This window comes from Cydia splendana, chromosome 2, assembly GCF_910591565.1.
Source record: "Cydia splendana chromosome 2, ilCydSple1.2, whole genome shotgun sequence".
In the NCBI taxonomy this organism is placed as follows: Eukaryota; Metazoa; Arthropoda; class Insecta; order Lepidoptera; family Tortricidae; genus Cydia; species Cydia splendana.
This window is the reverse complement of record NC_085961.1, coordinates 393387-406888: the sequence shown is the minus strand read 5'-3', so window position 1 is coordinate 406888 and position 13502 is coordinate 393387. Positions and strand designations below refer to the sequence as shown.

At 36.6% G+C, this 13502-nt stretch overlaps 1 protein-coding gene across 2 annotated transcripts in view; it reads right to left on the bottom strand.

Annotated features, from left to right (window-relative positions):
• LOC134801478 (mucin-2-like) overlaps positions 1 to 4958 on the bottom strand; it is a 73352-nt gene extending 68394 nt beyond the window's left edge. For both annotated transcript variants that reach the window (XM_063774089.1, XM_063774096.1), the window contains exon 1: positions 4773 to 4958. The gene's annotated coding sequence lies outside the window, so the exon portion shown is untranslated. The remainder of the gene's footprint in view (positions 1 to 4772) is intronic.
• Between the last annotated feature and the right edge of the window lie 8544 nt (positions 4959 to 13502).

Below are 13502 nucleotides of genomic sequence, written 5' to 3'. Positions count from 1 at the left end.
GATACTCGTAAGATCGCGTGCGACGAGATGCGCGCGTCAGCGGCATACCTGCGCTGCGCCGGCGTCGTCGCCCGCGTGGAAATGCTTCCGCGACTGCGTGCGATCTGCTTGAATATTTACATTCTTAGGTCAACAACCCTAATTACTATCGAATAATGGCACCGACTATATCAACAGGGACTTCAAAGCTTATCTAAAACGTTGCAGAGAAGACTTAGTGCACCGCACATAGCGCACCACAACGGATTAGAGAGAAAAAACCCTAAATTTATTATGCACTCGAGTTAGGACGTTAACATACCCTTACCCCCTTCCCCCTAGAACCCCGGCCCGATTAATTCCGGGGTAAAAAGTAGGTGTATAATTCTTAGAGCACAGTGAGATTATCGATAATATTTTTTTCTGCTCTACATACATAGCGCTAACGAAGCGCAACATAGGTTGCGGTGGAGCCCAACCCACGATTTCTGACCACACACATGTAAAAAGGTTAAAAAATAAATACATTTCTCTCACTAAATATTTTTCTCCATTGGTAACACAAAAACAGGCACAGGACATTTAGCCTAACAAAACAATCAAGCGGCTTAAAAAAATCGAAAGAAATATCGGTAAGATCAAGTAATACGTTTAAAATGAGAGAGCTGAGGTAACACTTTACAAGTTTTACAACGTGTAAATTGAGTTACAAAGCGGCCTTAACTTTCTCGCTACTGTCAATATTACAACAGCCTCTTCTAGTGTGATAACATCTCAAATATACGACAATACTTAGGTACCTAGTTGAGTATCCGTTTCACTTAAGTGTAAATATTATACACAGTACAGTATTTCAACTCGAAACGAGTTAGAATCGGCTGTAGACGGAGATGTGACTTCTTTAACAACATCTATTTCTATAATTTCTACGTCATCTTATATTCCACCAATATCTATATTCTATAAGTATCTATAACAGTCAAGTAAACTGTGTTGTTGTAAATTCGAGTTTTCTATTTCACCAAACTCTCGGTCCCTGGTCGTCAGACACCAAAAAACTAGTAAAAGAAATTTCTACCAAACTAGTCTGGGTATCTGGCGACCTACGAGCTGCCCCTTTTTTTGCTCAAAAACTCAGCCTCACTGTGCAAAGGGGGAACGCGGCCAGCGTCCTGGGAACAATGCCACAGGCTAATTTAGGGCTAGATCTATGATTTATATATTTTGTATCTGTTTCAAATAAAATAAGTTAATATATTAAGTAGGTAGGTAAATAAAGATTTCACCATTTAATAAATAATAAAAATTTAAAAAATGGATTCAGAGGTCTAAAACATTTATTAACGTCTACAAATTAGTTTGTGTCTCTCAGATTTCAGAATTATCTATAGGTAATATTTATTTATACGTTTTAATTAGGCATAGTAACAATATGATTAACAGAAAGTCGAATTCAATTATCGAATATAATCCTCAGGCGAAGTACAAAGACTATGTCAAGCACCTATCAAAATACTTGTTAACATTGTATTGTGACCGTCTCTTCGCACCTACACGGTTACCTAACACCTGTTATCCGGACTTTCTTCGCTGCCAATATTTAGAAACCCGGAACCATCTGGCGAGAGAGGCCATGAATTATTGATGGAATTATGCTCATTAATCGATCGAAGGTTAATCCGAACAAGGTCGAGTCGCCGCTCTCGCTTCGCGTTATTTAATGTCATTTCTCTCTTGACACAATCACTTTTTTCAGATAGCTAAATACTGGCTAAATAACGAAACCTTTATTGCGCGATATTTCAGTCAAAAGCATGTTGCCCCTTGAGCTTGTCGTTACTTTTTGCTCAAGTCCTTGTACCTATATTTACTTTACCAATTGAAACTCGGTAATATCTTGCATTGCACAACGAAGCGCTCAACAAAACCTGTCGCTTATCTTTTTTCTAGAGCTATAATAGTAGATAAATAGATATAATATATTTGTGCAGCGTAATTAGAAAACTCTGTTTGGAGTAGGTGCCTAAAAGGAACTTAAAGTACGTACTTAAGTTTTCTATGACCAATTAAAGAATTTCTTAAAGTCACACCACGTCTATATGCCGTAAAAACTATCGAATACCTAGTGCATTCTGCAATTAGTTGATACGTGTTATGAGTTGGAAATCAATAAATGCTTCCATCCATTTAGTGGCCATTTTCTCTTCAACAATTTTCCCGTAATCTACGACTGTTAGTGACAATCGAAAGACATCATTTATCTTACGAATCAGCCACTTTCCAATAAATCTTACTGATATGAGAATTGCATTAAAACACCACTAAAGTCGGATCAAGCAAGCCAACTCTGCATGCCATTTGCAGTGACAAAGTGTGGCAATGTCATCATTAATGTCATTAATGTCAAATCATTAATGTTTATAATGAAACTCCCTCACTTTGTTCTGTTCAAGTTGGTGCAAAGTTAACTAAGACGGACTCTAAAATGATTTGATTTTAAAGATAACGATTTCCAAACATTAATGTTCCCACAACTCCTGGAGTCCTGGGGGGTTGGAGAACTTTATAGAAAAAGGGCGCGATTCGGGAAATGAATTAGAGATTAACTAGATACGATATAGTAAAGATATGTGACGTTCCACGGGTAAAGGTACCTTATAGCGATTGGCGCTAACGCTATTATTAACGCCGCTCCAATATTATTGCGGCGTTATGCGACGTAAGCGCCATCCGCTATAACGTACCTTTTGCCGTGGAACGTCACATATCTTTACTATTTCATATTCAGTGAGTCTCTAATTCATTTCCCGAATCGCGCCGCCAGCCGCCATAAGGTATCTTTTGCCGTGGAACGTCACATATCTTTACTATATCGTATCTAGTTAATCTCTAATTCATTTCCCGAATCGAGTCGAAAGAGCTGAACGCAGCAAAAACCAGCAATATAATATACATATAGCTCATAGCCCAACGTCGCATTTAGAAAATACTACAATTTGATTAAACTTGTGTCCGAATCGAATTGGCAGATATGTTGCATCCTTACTTAACCACCTACACAATCCCCGGCCTTCCGAAACTTTCTATCACTTATTAATAAGCTCTCGTTATCATTATTAGCGTTATTATCCATTACTATAACGATATATTGTGTAATTAGTGTTTACGCAACATTACGCTGTACGGACACTTTCGATTTTTAACTTTGATTTGACTATCGGTTATTTTTGACAGTAACAGATTCGATTTGCATAATTTGGCTATGAATGCCGAGTTGGTTTAATAGGCAAGTGTTATTTAAATAATCTGGTCGGCGAGCGTAAGTAGATGAAAAGTTATGATAGAGAATTTATGCTTTTAATACGTTTGACGTTATCTTTGGTGGTTCCCTTATACCCTTATAGGACCGTGGAAGTAGTTGCCCGCCATGCTGTCTGGTTCATTGATAAATTTATCAGATATATATCTAGAGGATATACCTAGTAGGTAATATAAGGACGGCTCATGTTTCCTTAATTTCTGATTAGACGCCCAAGCATCTCTTCTTTTGTTTCGCTACCCTAGACCACATTTACCTAGATGAAATCCAATGTTATTCGATAGTGTCCAGACTGTCCAGTTGCTGGTAGTGTGGCAGGTGCCGGCGCCACGCCCTTGAACCGACAGTGAAAGTGGTCGAGAAGCTCCATACTTCTCGACCACTAAATATAGCTTATATGTTCCGGTGTGTGGAAGGTAGCGATCTACAAGATTGATAGCTAGCATTCGCCCGGATGCCTGCCACTTAGATTTTTGCTACATTGTGAGTGTTGTGACTCAAAAACCGTCACTTTCTGACATAGGTACAATTTTTGATAGACAGGATTAAAGGTGTACCTTGTGTTCTAGCGACGAGTCAATCTATGGATTAGATTTTATACAAAAATGTCTCTTTTGGCTTTAAAATCCTGGAAATGGAGTTAACACTGAACATTAACGGGAAAGTTTATGCTAAGTAATTTTTCGAACAAAGATAGCTTAGCGAACCTATCCTCTTCCTTAGTTACAAATATCTCTATAAACTCGTATTCAGACTAGCAAGACTTTAAATTTTTAATCAATTGTTTTTATTTAAAAATATATCTATTGTAATTATGAACCGAAGAATTATTACTTACACTAATACCTGTCCCAGGACACACACACATTTTAGATTATTATTAATGAGAAATTTGGTCGTTTTTCTATGGATGTAACACCACACCGTGTTACTATCTTACCAACGCGTTTTTTTATTGAATGCTCAAAATGGGAGTCCTTACAACTTGATTTGGGTGCTCGGGAGCAGTCATAATGTCGTAACATTTTGATAGCAACGTTTGAAATGAAATGAAATGCGTTTATTTTGCTTAACATTATGTACAGATAAGTTGGTAGAGGCAATTGTATTAGTCCAGATAATGTCAATACCTTATACTAGTAGGCATGCAAAATATATTAAAACCTATTTACATTAACAACCAACTATTTACATTAATGGTTTACATGATCAACGTTTAATATGTTTTTATTTTCCAGTTTTTATCTAGAATAATATTATAAGCATATTCGCAGTAGTAGGGTTTTTTTTAAGAAAATGCGACATTTTCTATTCCACCTGAATTAAATAGCTGAAGAATCATGTCGATCTGAATCTGACTGTTTTTGTCTTGGTAAATGTATTTGACGTTACAAACATGAATATTTGTGTATTATATTTTAGGGTACTGGTAGTCTTCAGAAAAAAAAAGAAATAAAATTAAAAACATAATTACCTTATTAAAAACGCCACAAAATTCACAATTCCAAACACAGTTTCAAAACAGTCACAAGAACAAAATAATTCTAACAACCGAACGTTGACTGAATCACATTTTCTCCATAAAAATGCATCGTCTAGCGGAGCTGCGCAGGAGTGGAGAGGTGCGCGTGCGTCGGCGCGCGGGCTGAGACTGCCAGGGAGCAGGGAGGGAGCCGGCTGGTAGGCTTTTGGGGGGTTAGGTCATTTTAACAAGTTATGCTATTCAACTAATCAAATCAGATTACTTTTATAAACATACTTGATTTGTTTTTTTGGTGGGCACACAAAATCTTAAACGTGTCAATTCTAATCACTCATTAACCGATACGAGGCGAGGGTAATGAGCTAATGTGTTACGACGTGTATGTCTTTTCTTTACCACTCCCGGTAGTTCAAACTTATTAGGGATTTTAGGGAGACGTGTGAGTGTCGTTTTGATATATTATTTTTTGTGTAATAATCAGGCCCAAAAAGGGTTCCGTCACCAAAAAAGTTTGAGAACCGCTGCTATAGTAAATAGAAAATTAGAGAAACTTTAGTTCATAAAATATGTTCTATTTTATTTGCTAGTTATAATAAGGTAAGTACTCGTAGCAGCCTTTAGACCTTGATAACAAACACTTTTTTATATTTCATTTCACTTTAGCGCACCTATAGGTACTTCATAATTAGTGCATACGATTCATTATTAAATAGTGCCTAATGAGGTTTTTACATTATTTATATTTCCTGCACTGAACTAACGATATGTAAATTATGTAGACCGTCAATCTCCAAACGAAATTTAGTTACTTGTGTTGTATTAGACAGATGACGCAATAGCTAAAAGGTACAGGTACCTACCTGTTACAGTGGGATGTGGTATAACCGGGATGTGATGCGAAATATTACCTAAGTATTTCATGTGCAAATAACTGACGTATGATGTATGATGATGACTGTGATTAATATGAATTAAGTAAGTCTTTGCTCTATTTCCATGTACCTGATATGGTGTATTTGGACAATTGCCAACATTTTGAGATAAAACCCATTTTGTTTCGAGCTTTAATTTCTTTAACAATACGAGTAATCGTTGTCTTTATCTACACGCAGTCTGTCTTTATAATGTCCTGGTCTCTGGTCTGACCAAACGCAAATAAGTGACAGTTGCAATCAGATTACAAAACTTAATTCACGTTAAGTAGATTTAGAAAATATTCCTTTTGTGTACCGCTATAATTAATAATTTAATGACTTATTGGTGTTTGAAATATTCGCTACTTTAGGTGTTATAATTAGGAATTAGCGTTTGCGTGTACTAATAATTACAATTTATTTAATCATTGAAGTGATATATGTATTGCATTAGCAAATGAAACGTAATTCTTATATCAAAAGGTACAGCCAGCATCAATTTAGTAGTGGACCGAACAACGCGCCAACAGTATCTGCCACCATGGAATACTTTTCCAAATATGTAGAAATATATCTACATATAGAAACTTATCTCTACTTGTTAAGCTGTGTCTGATTCGAATTTTAAGATACTTACGTTAAAAAATTTGCTAAAGTTACGACATCGTATATTAGCAAATTTTTAACGTATCTTAAAGTTCGAATCAGGCCGAGGAGAATAATATCTACTTAGTACTTTTAGCGCGTATTCTGATCCGCTACTTCTGATGACTACACTTCTTATATTAAATACGATAGATGTTATAATATCCGATACAAGAATCCCTCTCTGCTCTATCAATCTCACATTAACTGTTCCTTTCATTTTTTACAAAACTTTTTATGTTTCCTCCCAAAAAGGACGAGTTGATATCAAACGTTTTTTAGTAGCGTCAGTAGCGTGGGTTTAACGGCTTGAGAACAAGTTGGAACAGACTTTTGGGAGATTGGACAAGTTGTTTTACTAAATACGATGGTGAGATAACACTTTATGAGGATGAAATGGGAATGTATTGCAGGTTTCCTTTAAGGAAAATACTTGTTATGGATGTGGATTATCTATGTGATGCGAGCACGGATTAGGTAGGTATTTCAAACTCTATAGGTATTTGTTACTATTACATAATTAGTGCAAAAATACTCCAGGTAGGCAGGTCCCCTATTAGTTAGCGGCCGAGCCGAATGCGAGACCAGCCCGGCAAAAAAAATATGTATACAATCAGTGAAAAAACAACAGCATATAATGCGTTCAGATCATAACTATCTCATATTCTTGTAATATCTTAAATGAATAGGATTAGGAAATGCAATTATTTAAAAATTGAACGTAAAATAAATGCAATTACGTATGTTCCTATTTGAAAATCACTAAGGATTTTAACAAGGCTTAATAAGTGTTTAAATGGCAGGAAGACGATAAATCTACCCAGTTGAGTAGCAGGCTTGTTGCGTTCAACCATTTCCAAATTATGTTTTATTGTAGATACTGCTTCCAGCAATTACCAGAGTAATTGCTTAAAACGATATCTGATTCGTCATTGCTACATCTGTATAAGGCTTCTTTATCTTGGGAATAAAATCAAAAACTGAATTGACACAAAAATCACAAAATTTTACGAGATTCGGTTGAGAACTGCAACTTGTAGAGAGAGAGAGAGAGAGAGAGACACTCCACGAGAATTTAGCTTACGAAATCCATTCTTCTAGGACTTTTAAACTTTTCTTTTCTGGTTTCAAATGACTTGTATAGGTGGCTCTACCTATTGCAGGAGGCTCGAATATTGCCTAACTGGTCACTCGGTCCAAGGTCCCGCTAAAAAGGAGATCTAGATCTAGACCGCTCGTTAGGAGCACTAGGTGACTCACGTGGGAACCTACTTGAATGCTCAAGTAGCCGGTTTCAAGGTTTTGTTTTGTTTTACGAACAAATGTAGTAAAAGTGAGGGCCATTACATTTCAAAGAACTTTAGGGTTAAAACTAAAAAATAGGTATGCCATCATCTTTAATCTATGTACTTATTTTATAAATTTGTCCCAGAAAAAAAATTATAATGGTACAGTCAGCACCAATAGGTACAGGATGAAACAACGCTCCAAAAGTATCTGCCACCCTGCAATTATTTTCCAAATTGAGAGATATCTCTACACTTCGCGATCTAAAGTATCTCAAGTATCTGTCACAGTCTATTTGCTCTACATAAAGACTTAGGTATGTACTGACTTAGGTATGACTAAGGCGTTCGATTGCCTTAGGCACGACATTCTTCTGACGAAGCTCACGTACTACGGCTTTAATGGAACAGCTTTAGATATAATGTCATCGTACATGAAAGAACGTAGTCAAATCGTGCAGGTTGGATCAAGCAAATCGGAATTTAAAAACAATGATGTCGGAATACCACAGGGTTCGATTCTGGGCCCTGTGTTATTCCTGATATACGTTAACGATTTACCATCAAATATTCCAGACTATGCACAAGTCACTCTATTTGCTGACGACACTCACGTGGGAGTGAGGCACGCGAAAGTCAACTTAATGGAGGAAGAGCTGATACAAATCCAACGTAGCCTACAGAACTGGTTCCAGGCAAACGGGATAGTACTGAATACCGACAAGACCATAAATGTTAAATATATAACAAATTCTCGAATAGACAAAAACCCATCTACTCTTAAGTATCAAGATTGCAATAAGTTTTTAGGATATATAATAGATAACAAATTAACACATAAAGATCACATACAGAAACTTTGTAGCAAACTCTCTTCGGCAAATTTTGCGTTACTTAAACTCAAACCTCTAATAAATTCAGGAACTTTAAAGATGGTCTACTATGCGTATATTCAATCCTTACTAAATTACGCAATAACTATATGGGGCAATGCATCGGATATTCAAAAAGTACTAGTACTACAGAAGCGTTCTATGAGGATCATGTGCGGTGTCAACCGACGAGACTCAGCCAAACCTCTCTTTGGAAAACTAGGCATAATGACGGTAATCTCGTTATTTATCTATAATTCCTTGCTAGAAATTCACAAACAAGCGGACTCTCTTCTAAAATTATCTGATATACACAATTATAACACGCGATCCAAGCACAAATTGCTTTTACCAAAGGTGCGGCTTAAAAAATGTCAAAAACAGGGCGTTTACTTAAAGATCAAAATGTTCAATAAACTGCCATTGGAAATAACTAACCTGCCAATACATAGTTTTAGAAATAAAATATCTAATTATTTCAGGAAGCGTGCCTTCTACTCTGTGACCGAATATTTAAACTGTAATATTGACATGAATAACTTTGCTAATGTTAAATAGGCTATTGAAGGGAAATTTTATAATTATTTTGATTGACAACAATTGCTTTTATATTAATTTCTACTTATTGTAATGTATTGTACTTAATTTAAGTATTCGATTGCCTGTAACGACATACCATGTAATGCACATATTACTTTATGGTGAATAAATGAAAATGAAATGAAAAATGAAAATGTATATATTTTTGTTTATCTATTAAAAGATGGTAAATATGTACTGATCCGTGCTGTACAATGTGATCCATCTAATAAGTTTGGAAATTATTACAATCCCACGTACGATGTAGGAACGTAATATCTACTCGTAATATCGAGGTATATTACGATATATATATTAACACCTGCGGCCAATTCAGGAAGTAATACTATTAATTAACATATAGGTAGACAGCTTACTCGACTTACAGCTTGATTAACAGCATATAAATAGCATTGCACGAAATCACCGAAGAGATAGGAATGCGAGAAAGTACCCCACTTACGGACGGTTATGTCATGCACAATGATTTGTAACTGATGCTACCATTTTGAGATGGGTCGAGACACTCACACGGATTTGAAACTTGACACTTTCGGAATGAATGACGGATATAATATATGACGTCATGGTCATTCATCTGACGATCAATCATGACAGTCTCACGGCAGTGGGGAGACGCATCTCCTTTCGGGTAAACTCGACTCCGTTCGACTAAGCATTGCTCCGAGCAATTGTTAGGGTTGGCATTGGCACCGCTTGACGTCCTTTTGCGTGCACGACCACAGATAAGTTAATGACTTGAATTTTGACAACCCTAAATAGCCGAAAGGGATACTGCCATACATTACAAAGGGATATCATGATTCGTCCCTGAATCGCTGTCAAACTTTGGTATTGTAGGAAGTGTGTTCTGTACGGTAGTACTATTATTGATTCTGTGCTGACGGATCGTTTTGGCATTTGTATAAGGAATATACTCTACTAGGCACCTACTTATAGTTTATAGAGATAAGAAGAGCTTAAGTTAGTATGTTATTTATAGTCATTAGAATATCTGAACATTTGTGATGCAGGCGATTCTTAATTTGAATTCCACTTCGCTTGGCTATTTTGAATGACCTTAATTATTTCATTAGAAATTTCGCGAGTTTTTGAGACAGTTCGTTTACTAATTATAATATTGATATTATAATTAGTGAAGTTCATTTCTAGACTTTCATCGTGACTGGTTTGATATCATTTACGGCCATTTAGCCTGGTCTTCTGAATTAGTGTCCAAAAGTTATTGAGAAATAAGTAACTAACTTTCGTAGTTTAACAAGCCAAACCCGTCTGTCGCTGCAAAATGCATGCGTTGATAACTGATCAAATGTATAGGTTGTTATAAGTAAAGATCATGTTACGTAGGTAAGATATCTATTTACATCTGCATACATATCTTCTTAATCTTATATTACCACCCATGACATTGCCTAACTCAATAAACGAGCAGTCGTGAACACAGCAAATTGAAATTTCCCTTCGCTATCAATGAAACCCTGGCAGCCAATCAACGGAAGCTCCGGAAGGTTGCGCAAGCGTCAGCTTTCTGCCCGCCGGCAGCAAAAGTTCAGCTTTCGGCCCGAGCGGGAAATTAGGTGAAGACAGCAGGACTGGGTATTAGTTTTATGGATGATTCAATAATTTCACTAAAGAAATCGTTCTCTTATTAGCGTTAATCCCTCTTGCATCCTCAGCTCAGCTCTGCTAATGTTTCGGTGCCCAAGATCTGCTTATCGATATGTATTTTATAATTATTTCTCCACAGAAGCATCTCTCTCATCTAAACGTTTGTCTCGTCAACTATGTAATTACAAGTGTTGTCATCTAGCATAAGTGTTAGGTTTGGTAACGCGTGGTCTTCTCTCCTAAGCAAGCAAACCCTCGGGCGATAATGGGTGTTGCGCAAGAGTGGACGAAAGCGCGCATACCTACCGCGCGGTACAGTCGGCAGAGGATATAATGGAGACGGTAATTGGGCATTTTCACTTAACTGTGCACCTTTAACGGCCGGTTAGCAATCGTTACAAAACTGACGGGCAATGTCAAATCTCATACATTTTGTCAGGAATGTAACGGTTAGACGTTACTGAAACACGACTAAAGTCGCGCTTTAAAGTGCAAGTTAAAATGGGATCCTTTTAATTTACCGAAACTTTTTTGACCAAATTTCGTTTCCCAACCAAATTTTACCAACTGCACGTTTGTCAACTCAATCTTTCCCATATGAACATTTAACAAACTTATACTTACGACAAATGATCATTTCCCAAACTATTACTTTGCAACTTTTATAAGACCAACTGTTTTTTTTCCAAATGTTTTACTTAGACTATAAATGTTCGCTCAAATTTATTTTCGTCAAATGAATCACTGGACAAAATTATTTTTTCCAAAAATATCTTTACTTAAAAAATGTTTGTTCAAACAAATGTATTGCAAAACCACTACTGGACAAATTATGTCTATCCAAAACATTAGGTTATTAAAAATGTGTTACGGCTAGGTTAGGTAAAGTGGGTGCTTAGTTTGGTTTGGGAAACTAAACAGCCCGAAAGCTGCCCAAAAAACCACTATTACCTAGGTAGGTTCGTGAGTTACGTACCTTGTGTTCCTTAGAGCGGTTGCCAAGTCTCACTTGCTTTAAAAAAAAGGGATTGTAATATGCAACAATTGTTTTTTTATTAATTAAGTCATACTTTAGAATATGTTGCGTTAGTCTAAACCACGCGAAAGCTACCAAAAGGGGGGACGGGGGGGCGAAGCCCCCCGAAAGGGGGGCTCGGGGGGCGAAGCCCCCCGCATTGAAAAAACACTACAGTATTACGTATATTTCCACCTAGATAGGTTCGTTAGTTACCTTGTGTTCCTTAGAGCAGAAAATAGAAGCCCCGCGAAGCGGGGCTTCGTCGACCGGCTGCCGGGTCTCACTTACTTTAAAAAAAGGGATTGTTATCGGAGCCCCCCGCATTGTAAAAACACTACAGTATTACCTGTATTTTTACCTAGATAGGTTCGTTAGTTACCTTGTGTTCCTCAGAGCAGAAAATAGAAGCCCCGCGAAGCGAGAAGCGGGGCTTCGTCGACACACAGCATTACTAAATTTGGAATTATTTAAAGTATTTATTAAATAAATAACAAAATGTGAAATAATAATTGTCAAAATAAGAAAATGACAAAATACAATAGTTTGTCACGTTTAGTTTTGGTTTTTGTATTCTTTGGTAAGTACTCATTTGGAGAAATTAAAATTTGTTCAAATAAAAATTGGCAATTTCTTTTTTTGATAACTGTTACATTTGTCATGTTTTGTTATGGTTTTTGTATTATTTGCCAACTAATACTTTCGAGTAATTAAAATTTGGTAAAATAAATGTTGCCAAAGTAAGGAAATGTCAAAATATTTTTTTGCATATCGTTCTCTTGGAAAATATTTTTTTTCGACTTGTTTAGTTGGGAAATGATTAGTTGGATTTTATATTTTTGGGGTAAATTGTTTGGGATATGAAAATCTGGCAAAAATATTTCGGTAATCCATTAGTAACCCAATTAATGGGCGTCCTCTTATAGATAACTTGACACCTCTCTCAAACGGATCGACCAATTTTGATATAATTCAAGAACAAATGTTTCGCCATTTTCAAATTGTTTAGGTAAGTAATATGAATAAAGGTTTAAATGTACGTATGTTATATCTGAGAACATAATTAATTGGGCATTTTCATTTTAACTGGGTTACTAATGGATTACCGAAATATTTTTGCCAGATTTTCATATCCCAAACAATTTATCCCAAAAATAAAAAAATCCAACTAATCATTTCCCAACTAAACAAGTCGAAAAAAAATATTTTCCAAGAGAACGATATGCAAAAAAATATTTTGACATTTCCTCAGTTTGAGAGAGGTGTCAAGTTATCTATAAGAGGACGCCCATTAATTGCATGAGGTAAAGACTTTATACATATAAGTATGTCCTTATTATGAGATACCATATCGTATACCTAATTGATATTTTTTTCAATAAATCAGTCAACAAAATTTGTTCTGTGCAAGTTATAAAAGCATCCGAGTGTACAGAGTGAAAAGCTCAATGGGCAGGAGTGGCCGAACACGTCACCCGACGATGACACCGCGCGTGCGCGTGCGCGTGCGCGTGACGTCATGTCGAGGAAGAAAGTGCGTCTGCGGCTTTTGATAATGGGGTTGGCAACTGTCAAAGGTTTCTGTAGATGGCGCCAGCATAGGTTACTATAGCCAACATAGGGATAAACTCAACCACGATATGTTTTCTGCTAATGTAGGCCTAATATTTATTTGCCCAGATGGCAAGTAACCCAGTTTGTGCGTTACGAGCCGTGAAGGTGTCACAATCTGACGCTACGTGCGTACGCGCCGCGTAATCCGCGTGAGATCGGTGAAGCTG